Source organism: Scylla paramamosain, chromosome 16 (genome assembly GCF_035594125.1).
Source record: "Scylla paramamosain isolate STU-SP2022 chromosome 16, ASM3559412v1, whole genome shotgun sequence".
Classification (NCBI taxonomy): Eukaryota; Metazoa; Arthropoda; class Malacostraca; order Decapoda; family Portunidae; genus Scylla; species Scylla paramamosain.
In genome coordinates this window covers 14,584,758-14,595,000 of record NC_087166.1, presented here as the reverse complement: position 1 = coordinate 14,595,000, position 10,243 = coordinate 14,584,758, and the positions used below count along the sequence as shown (strand labels likewise).

General features: G+C 41.8%; 1 protein-coding gene across 1 annotated transcript in view; it reads right to left on the bottom strand.

The window, feature by feature from the left end:
* LOC135108103 (large ribosomal subunit protein mL38-like) overlaps positions 1 to 10,243 on the bottom strand; it is a 69,129-nt gene that overhangs the window by 13,548 nt on the left and 45,338 nt on the right. The window lies entirely within an intron of this gene.

Genomic DNA, 10,243 nt, shown 5'->3' with positions numbered 1-10,243 from the left:
TAAGAGTTACACCAGTGTTACACACCCACACACACACACACAAACACATTTATATTTATTTTCTATTATGTATATGTAAAGGTGTTTATTTTTGTAATTTGTATCTATATGCATTTACTAACTTGGCTTAAGTTATTAACTGAACCAGTCTTTTAAGTTATTCAGTCCAGTTCAGATTGCCACTCCTTGTTACTTACTTTTACTTACAAATAATCTTCAATTTTGTATTGTTACTTAATTTAAGGGTTAACTTTAAGATATTAAATAGTAGTTAAAATGTCTCCTTTTCTCTTTTCTTTAACCCTTCCATTGTTAGTGTGAGCAACACCCCTTCATGGTCCATCCCCTAGAGTTCAGTGTATGCTCACACGTAACAATTGGGGGCCTGTCCGGGATATTACACATGTTTACACATACATATAACTACACTAGTTCCTTTCCTGCTCTCGAGTGTATATGAAGTTGTGCTTATTTCTTTGTTGGTGAATTTTTGCGTTTTTCCGCTTTAAAAGTACGCGAGGTACCGGCGTCTAGTCATAAAAGCGTTAAAAACCTAACAATTGATTTCCTCAGTGTTGCTTTAGTGTCGGTTCGATTCCCCTAGTAGTGACCTTCACCCCGAACTCCGAGACTCCTTAAAACTTGGGAACTTGCGTTCCACTCTTTGCTTGAAAGCAGCGAATACGGCAAGCCATTACAAGTGCTTAAGTGTTAGTTCTATGGTAGTCATTTTGGGGCAGTGATTATCGCTACACTTCTTCGATTCGTTGCCTCTTCAGAAGCACAGTTAAGGCGTTGCTAACCTTGACTCAACTAGACTCAAAAACGAGTCTCTGTCGATGCACGCAGGTCAACTCATTTCTCTCCGACTCGTGGTTTCGAACCTGTCGTTCACGCGGGTCCTTCCGACTCGTGGTGGCGAACCTAGGTCTTGGATCAGGTTTCAGTGTAGGGCTCAGACACACTTGATTTGGTTCAATTGACCTCACGCTCATTAATCATGTCGCATGAGTTAAACTTGGATGCATTTTGCAGTAATCCTTCTGTGGCGGAGCTACAAACTGCCAAAGTGACAAAGGATGATTTAAAGTACATAGCCCGACAGTTTGATCTCTCATATCCGTCTGACATTCGGAAGGAAGAACTCCGAACTCAAATCCTAGTTCACCTTGGAGGTGAAGCCACTAGTGCTGCTTCACAGCACGACACCAGTTTAATGCTTGAACTCGAAAAGCTGAAACTAAGGGCAGCAAGAGAAGAGAGAGAGGCAGCAAGAGAAAGAGAAAGAGAAGAGAGAGAACTAAGGCGAGAAAAACTAGCTTTTCAAAAAGAAAAAGCGGAAAGAGATCTGGCATATGTAAAAGAAAAGGAGGAAAAAGAAAGAGAGGAGAGAGAAAAAGAAAGAGAGGAGAGAGAAAAAGAAAGAATCCACGAGACCCAACTCACACAATTAAAATCTCGATCAACCACCACAGCTGACCTCAAACAAAGTTAACTAAATATCTCTCACTACTCCCTCAGTTCTCTGACAAAGACCCCGAAACTTTCTTTGGACAGTTCGAGGACACAGCAGTACATTTTGAACTGCCCCGAGAAGACTGGCCTTGGCTTCTTAAACCCAAACTCAGCCAAAAGGCTTTAACTATTTTGAACGGCCTCGAAAACAACACGGATTACGACTGTGTCAAACAGGGCATCCTAGCGGCGTACTCCATTACCACAGAAGGATACCGTCAGTCTTTTCGAAAAATGTTCAAAACTCCGCAACAAACCTATCTAGAGTTTGCCTCAGAGAAACTGAGGGCTCTCAAGCGTTGGCTTAAGTCAGCCGCGATAACCACGTACGATGAATTAGTAAATCTCTTAGCCTTAGAAGAGTTCATGCGTAAGCTCCCTTACTCAGTAATGTTACACATCACCAACAAAGAAGAAACAGATCTTCTCAAAGCCGCTCAGTTAGCGGACCTTTTCTCCCTGGTGAATCGCAAGGCAACCTCAGACAAGCTGACCGAGACTCCTAGTGGTAAGATAAACTCAGGTAACTCAGGGGTTGGTAAAATGACCGGCAGTAGTACTGGACCACCTCTATTTTGTGCTTTTTGTAAACAGCCGGGGCACCTCATAAAGAACTGTCCTAATCCCAAGTGCAAGGTAGCTCAAACATATCCTGCCAAGCCAGTTGCTTCCATACAAGCTCTTCCCTCCTTCCCTGTACCTAAAGACTTATTTGAGCCTTTCAGGTCTGTAGGCACCATCAGCATTGATAACAAGGATCACCCAGTTAAGATTGTCAGAGACACCTGTTCAGCTCAGTCCCTAGTGCTGAAGTCAGCAGTCCCTGGTATTGAACAGTGTTACACAGGTGAAAAGGTATATTTAAAAGACTTTCATGACCCCTTCCCCATTGCATTAGCTAAAGTACATCTTAATAGCCCACTAGTAAGAGGTGAAGTGATAATAGGAGTTAGTGAAGAACCAGCCTTACCCATCCCTAATGCTCAACTACTCCTCGCTAATGACCTAGCTGGCAGTAAGGTGACTCCCCCTTTGATAATTAGTGACACAATGCTGATGGATAACCCCACTGTACAGTTAGAAGAGCAACAACCAGGCTTATTCCCTGTTTGTGTCACTACTCGTGCACAAGCAAGGAAATCTGATCAGTCTTTCTCACTTCCAAAGAAGAGCCCATCCCCACTTGAACTCAATCAAATATTTTCTGAAAAACTTCTCACTGAGGCTCAACAGGAAGACACTACTTTGATTCAATTTCATGACAAGGTTATCCCTCCAGATCAAATTACTCATTACCCTGCCTTTTACAAACAGGATGGAGTTCTCATGAGAGTGTTCCGGCCCTCTAAGGTCCCAGATGATGCTGCTTGGGCAGAAGCCCAACCAACCCCTAGAGTAGCTTCCTGTGGTATCATTGAACCCCAGGAGGCTGACTCAGAGTTAAAACCTGCCTCTGTGTGTTCATTGATGTATGATAAATGTATTACCACTGAGATTGACACAAACACCATACATCCCAAGGACACGCAAAACAACACCTACATTATCCAACACTTAGATGATCAGCTCCGTCATCTTTCATCCTCTCGAGCACTGGATATCTCAAGATTGATCTCTCAGTATGACGTGTTCGGTGACCATCCTAAAATCTGTAATGTCCTCCGCCATGATGTGAAGGTGCTTCCAGGGACCTTCCCTATCAAGCAGTCTCCCTACAGAGTCAACCCCCGGAAACGAGAACAGATGCAGAAGGAGGTCCAGTACTTATTAGAGCAGGGCTTGGGTATACCCAGCAACTCCCCATGGGCATCACCCTGCCTCCTAGTACCCAAGGAGGACGGACAACTGCGATTCTGCACGGATTACCGACGGGTCAACGCCGTCACCATTCCTGACGCCTATCCTCTGCCTCGGGTAGACGACCTGATAGATGAAGTAGGTCAAGCCAAATTTGTTACTAAGCTGGACCTATTAAAAGGGTATTATCAAATAGCCCTTACTGAAAGAGCTCAGATAGTCTCTGCCTTCATCACCCCTTTTGGACTTTTCCAGTATGTAGTAGCCCCATTTGGCATGAGGAATTGCCCCGCTACTTTCCAGAGGGCAATGAACAAGGTAATGCAGGGATTAAAAGGAGTGCTGGTTTACTTAGATGATATTCTTATTTTTTCACATGACTGGGATGACCACCTGTACCAGATCCAGAATGTGCTCAGCCGTCTGCAGGAAGCGAACCTCACCGTGAAGCTGGCGAAGTCTACGTTCGGAGCTGCCACCGTCTCCTACCTAGGACATCAGATTGGACAAGGCTCCGTCCGGCCCAAGACCGCTAACGTCGACGCAGTACTGAAGTACCCAACTCCCACTACTCGACGCGAGCTCCGCCGTTTCCTGGGTATGGCGGGGTTCTACCGGCGTTTCTGTCCAAACTTCGCAGACGCAGCTGGGCCACTTACTAGACTAACTAGTGGGAATGTGGCGTACGAATGGACCCCTGCCTGCCAACATGCCTTCAATCAACTTAAGAACTTGCTTGCTCGGGAACCGGTTTTGCGTGCGGCCGACTTCAGTAAACCCTTCATCATACATACTGACGCCAGTGATCACGCTTCGGGTGCCGCCCTCCTGCAAGAATCTGACGGAATCTTTCACCCAGTTGCCTACCACTCCGAGAAGTTCAACATCCATCAGAAGAATTACAGCACTATCGAGAAAGAACTTTTAGCCATTATCTCTGCCATCAAGAAGTTTGAGTACTATCTTCAGTCCAACACCCAGCCACTCCAAATCTACACTGACCACAACCCTTTGACTTTTCTCAACAGGAACCGCTTCACTAACCAACGTCTGATACGGTGGTCTCTACAGCTCCAGCCTTACCACATTGAAATGCACCATATTAAGGGACTGGACAACTGCCTTGCTGACACTTTGTCTCGCCTTCCCACTACGCCTCGCATCACTACCCGTCGCGACCCTGAGGACCCTAGGATCCTGTTGCCGGGGATGCAGTCGTGCCTTGTGAACCGGTCGATGGAGGCAGCCGAGGGCCGAGCACTGCCAGAAGAACCATCTACCGGGCCCCAGACTACACACGTTCTGGTGGAATCAACCTTCACGGGACAGGAACCACCTCACTTCTCTAATGACGCAGAGTCATTCCTTCTGCGTCATCCTAAGAAGGGGGGAATGTCACACACGTGACTACTCTACCACGGAACCAGGTGCCTGCCTCTCAACTCATGGCGCTGCCACGTGTATAGCTTGAGGCATACTGGATACGTGACCTCTAGCAGGCTACCAAGCCGATAACGAGGGGTGGAGTTCCATCGAGCTTCAGTCTCTTCCAAGGGTCGCTACAGCTCTGAGGTCGCCTTGGCATACGCTGGGAGCCTCATATACACTCGAGAGCGGTGGTAAGAGTTACACCAGTGTTACACACCCACACACACACACATAAACACACACACACACACACACACAAACACATTTATATTTATTTTCTATTATGTATATGTAAAGGTGTTTATTTTTGTAATTTGTATCTATATGCATTTACTAACTTGGCTTAAGTTATTAACTGAACCAGTCTTTTAAGTTATTCAGTCCAGTTCAGATTGCCACTCCTTGTTACTTACTTTTACTTACAAATAATCTTCAATTTTGTATTGTTACTTAATTTAAGGGTTAACTTTAAGATATTAAATAGCAGTTAAAATGTCTCCTTTTCTCTTTTCTTTAACCCTTCCATTGTTAGTGTGAGCAACACCCCTTCATGGTCCATCCCCTAGAGTTCAGTGTATGCTCACACGTAACAATATATATATATATATATATATATATATATATATATATATATATATATATATATATATATATATATATATATATATATATATATATATATTTAAATAGTACTGTAAGATGAAGTGTCCTGGTAATGGTGATGGTATAGACATGGTTTCACTAAAAAATGTATGGTGAAGTGTTATGGTGGATGTAATGATTGTATTATTGAGGAGTAGAAGTAGTAGTGGCAATAACAGTGCTCTACATTTCATGCTGATATTCCCATAATGGGTATAGGCAAGACACATACACAAACACATACACCCCAATTCCCATTTCCATTTTAGAGTACAAAAATACAAGGCATTGAGGACAGACCCTTAGCAAACACCCTTTCACATGGGACAGTAGCACAAGCATACCCATCTCTATATCATGGGCTGGCAGCAGAAATGCTGCATTTTAATGGGCTTCTTCCTGCATCTGATGAAATCAGGTAATCAAAATAGTAGTGGTAGTAACAATAATAAGTATAGCAAAAGCACCAGCATTATTATCAATCATTGTAGCAGTGGCAGTCACTGTATGAGTAGTAGTAATGGCAAAGGAGAGTAGGAAAAGTTTGGTACGAAGCTGAATGAAAAGTTCAATGAGAAAAAGAAATAAATTTTGGAGAGAGAGAGAGAGAGAGAGAGAGAGAGAGAGAGAGAGAGAGAGAGAGAGAGAGAGAGAGAGAGAGAGAGAGAGAGAGAGAGAGAGAGAGAGAGAGAGAGAGAGAGAGAGAGGAGTTCTTACAGGTAACAAGGAGGAAGTGGAGGGTGTGTGCCAGACATTTTGACTGTTTAATGAATCAGAAAACAGTAAGAGGTATGGAAGCAGATAGAAAATGAGCGTTTATGCAGTGGAAATGGTACAGAGTAGGTAGTAAAAGCAATAGCTACTTTAAACTGTGGTAAAGCTGCAGATCTACAGTGAATAACTGCAGAAAGGTTAAAATATGGAGGCAAAGTGGTATTATACATAGACTGGATGCTTTTTGATATGTGATCTGGCATGAAGACAAGAAGTACCAGGTGAGTGGAGGGAGGCAGCTATTGTATGCAGGAATGAGTTTAATAATACTTATTGGGGGATAAATTTGCTTAATGTGCTAAGAAAAGTCTATGGGAGTCTTGACTGTGAGACTAATGGTAGTGACTGAAGTGAAGGACAGTGAGGAATTGGGAGGAACATAAGAACATAAGAAATAAGGGAAGCTGCAAGAAGCGACCAGGCTTACACGTGGCAGTCCCTGTATGAAACACACCTACCTATTTCCATCTGCTATTCCCATCCATAAACTTGTCTAATCTTCTCTTAAAGCTCTCTAGTGTCCTAGCACTAACTACATGATTACTGAGTCTGTTCCACTCATCTACCACTCTATTCGAGAACCAATTTTTTCCTATCTCCTTCCTAAACCTAAATTTTTCAAGCTTGAATCCATTATTTCTAGTTCTACCCTGGTTGCTGATCCTAAAAATTTTGCTTACATCTCCCTTGTTATAACCCTTATACCACTTAAAGACTTCTATCAGGTCCCCTCTTAACCTACATCTCTCTAAAGAATGTAAATTTAACAGCTTCAACCTCGCCTCGTAAGGGATACTCCTCATCCCCTGTATCCTTTTAGTCATTTATCCTGTTGATTAAAGATAAGGTTGTGTGGAACAGATCTTTGCAAATAGAATGATGATAGAGGAGTACTTAGAAAAGGACGAAAAGTATCCAATGTTCATGGACCGAGAGAAAGCATATGATTGGGTGGAAGGGGAAACTGTTTGTGATGTTCTGAAGATATAGTATAGGAAAGTAGCTGTTGGAAAGAAATAAATCCTTTTGTAGGGATGCAAGTGTGCGTGTGTGCATGTATGTGTGTGTGAAGATAGAGGGAGAGTTAGTTCACCTATTGGATCAGGAGTGAGAAAGGAATAAGCAAAGTCTATATTGTTGTTTAATATTTTTTATGGATAGATGTATGAGAGATGAAAACTAAAGTAGGAACTGTTGGTGTAGGGCTGAAGTGGAATGGAGTAGGATGGCCTGTAGTAGCATGTCTACTTGCAGACAACACTGTCTTACACACAGAATAAGAGGGAACTTCAGAAAGTGGTGGATAATTTAAGAACATAAGAACATAAGAAATAAGGGAAGCTGCAAGAAGCGACCAGGCTTACACGTGGCAGTCCCTGTATGAAACACACCTACCTATTTCCATCTGCTATCCCCATCCATAAACTTGTCTAATCTTCTCTTAAAGCTCTCTAGTGTCCTAGCACTAACTACATGATTACTGAGTCCGTTCCACTCATCTACCACTCTATTTGAGAACCAATTTTTTCCTATCTCCTTCCTAAACCTAAATTTTTCAAGCTTGAACCCATTATTTCTTGTTCTACCCTGGTTGCTGATCCTAAGAATTTTGCTTACATCTCCCTTGTTATAACCCTTATACCACTTAAAGACTTCTATCAGGTCCCCTCTTAACCTACGTCTCTCTAAAGAATGTAAATTTAACAGCTTCAACCTTGCCTCGTAAGGAATACTCCTCATCCCCTGTATCCTTTTAGTCATTCTCCTCTGTACTGATTCTAATAGACCTATATCTTTCCTGTAATGTGGGGACCAGAACTGCACCGCGTAGTCTAGATGAGGTCTGACCAGCGCCAAGTATAACTTTAATATTACTTCCGGCCTTCTACTTTTAACACTCCTAAAAATGAATCATAGTACCCTATTTGCCTTGTTTCTGGCTTCTATGCATTGTTTCCCTAGACGGAGTTCAGAGCTAACTATAACTCCTAAATCTTTCTCGTACCCTGTACCTACCAGAGTTTGGTTGTCTAATGTGTACCTATTGTGTGGGTTTCCTCTACCTACGCTAAGCACTTTGCATTTATTGATATTAAATTGCATTTGCCATCTATCCGTCCATTCATTCATTCTATCTAAGTCTGCCTGCAAGGTGATGGCATCCGATTCTGACCTAATTAATCTATCTATCTTTGTGTCATCCGCAAATTTACTAACATCACTACTAATTCCACAATCCAAGTCATTGATATACGTTAGAAATAACAATGGCCCTAATACTGATCCCTGTGGCACCCCACTAATTACATGACCCCACTCGGATTTCAAGCCGTTTATTACCATTCTCTGTCGCCTGTTACCAAGCCATGACCCTATCCAGCCTAACACCTTCCCATCTATCCCGTGTGCCCTAACCTTTCTCAGGAGCCTTTGATGGGGTACCTTGTCAAATGCTTTACTAAAGTCCAGATATAAGATATCATAACTATCACCATTATCTACTGCCTCGTACACCTTACTGTAAAAACTTAACAAGTTTGTCAGGCAAGACTTCCCCTTCATGAAGCCATGCTGTGACTGATTTATCAAGTTATGTTTGTCTAAATGTTCCCTAATGTTCCTCGCTATTACTGACTCTAACATTTTACCTACAACTGAAGTTAAGCTGACAGGTCTATAATTAGATGCTAAAGTTTTATCACCTTTCTTAAAGATGGGTACTACATTAGCCTGCCTCCACATTACTGGTACCTCACCCGACTCCAGTGATTTCCTAAAGACAGAAACTAATGGCTCACTAAAAATCTCTTTACATTCCTTAAGTACTCTGGGATATATTTCATTAGGTCCTGGTGACTTGAACTTTTTTAGCCTATCTATCTCCTGTTCCACTATCTCCCTAGTTATGGAAATATCTGTCAGCTTCTCATTCTCATCTGCTCTAAACACCTGTTCACTATCTGGCATATCCTGCATGTTTTCCTGGGTGAAGACAGTTAAAAAATAATCATTCAGAAGTTTACTAATCTCCTCCCCAGAACTAATCAGCTCCCCATCTGCTGCCTTTAATGGACCTACAGTATCCTTATTCTTCGTCCTGTATACCTGATAAATTTCTAAGAAAGATGAGTAACAAAACTAAAGGTGAATCTTGGGAAAAGTGAGGTGATGATGTTTGAGAAGAGAGAAGTGTGTGATTTTAGAATACTTTATAGGATGTGACCTGTAGGTAACTGGGAGGTGGTTACAGGAGGAGAAAGAATGGAGGTAAATGAGTTTAAATATCTGGCATCAGTGCAAAGTAAACACAGTGAGATGGATGGAGAGATAACAGAGAGAGAGGGTTGTGAAAGGCAAGCATGTTACAGTATTATAAACAGAAGTCATGAAATGGAAAAATGTGTGTATGGATGAAAAATGTTGAGGTATTATTCTCTTGTCAACATTGACATGTGGATCAAAGAGGATGCGGGCAATGTGATGTTACTACAGTCAATAGACCCATGCATTTGAGAGCAGCATAACAACATATGCAGTTCTGAGTTTTCTACAGCAAGTGGACAGGTTTACTTTAGTTAGAATATACAATTAAGCTTCACCAGTAGTAATTGAGGAGACTATTTTTTACAATTAAACTTCACCAGTAGTAATTGAGGAGACTATCTATTATTTTTCTGTGAATTCCTTTGTTTTCTATACTCTTCTTCCAGACCTCATCTAATGTTTTACTTGGTCTGTCCACTGGGAGTTTACTGTCCATTTAAAAAATTTGACATGCCTACACCAGTCATTCACAATTTCACTTCCTACATGACCAAACCAATGCAATCTGCTGAGCTTCATAGTTTCAAGCCTGTTTCTTATTCGTTTTGCAAAATTTTCCCACATGACTTGACCAATGTTAGAAAATCTTCTTTAATGCAGTGCAACATTTCAAAATGAACAAAAACATCTCTTAACTTTTCTCAGAAACAATGTCATTTTAGAATTATATATATTCATACAAATAATCCACTGTCAAAATTGTGAAATGAAAGAGGAAATCAGGCACAATCTTGCAGACATCTTATAAAAGTAATTCAAAAGA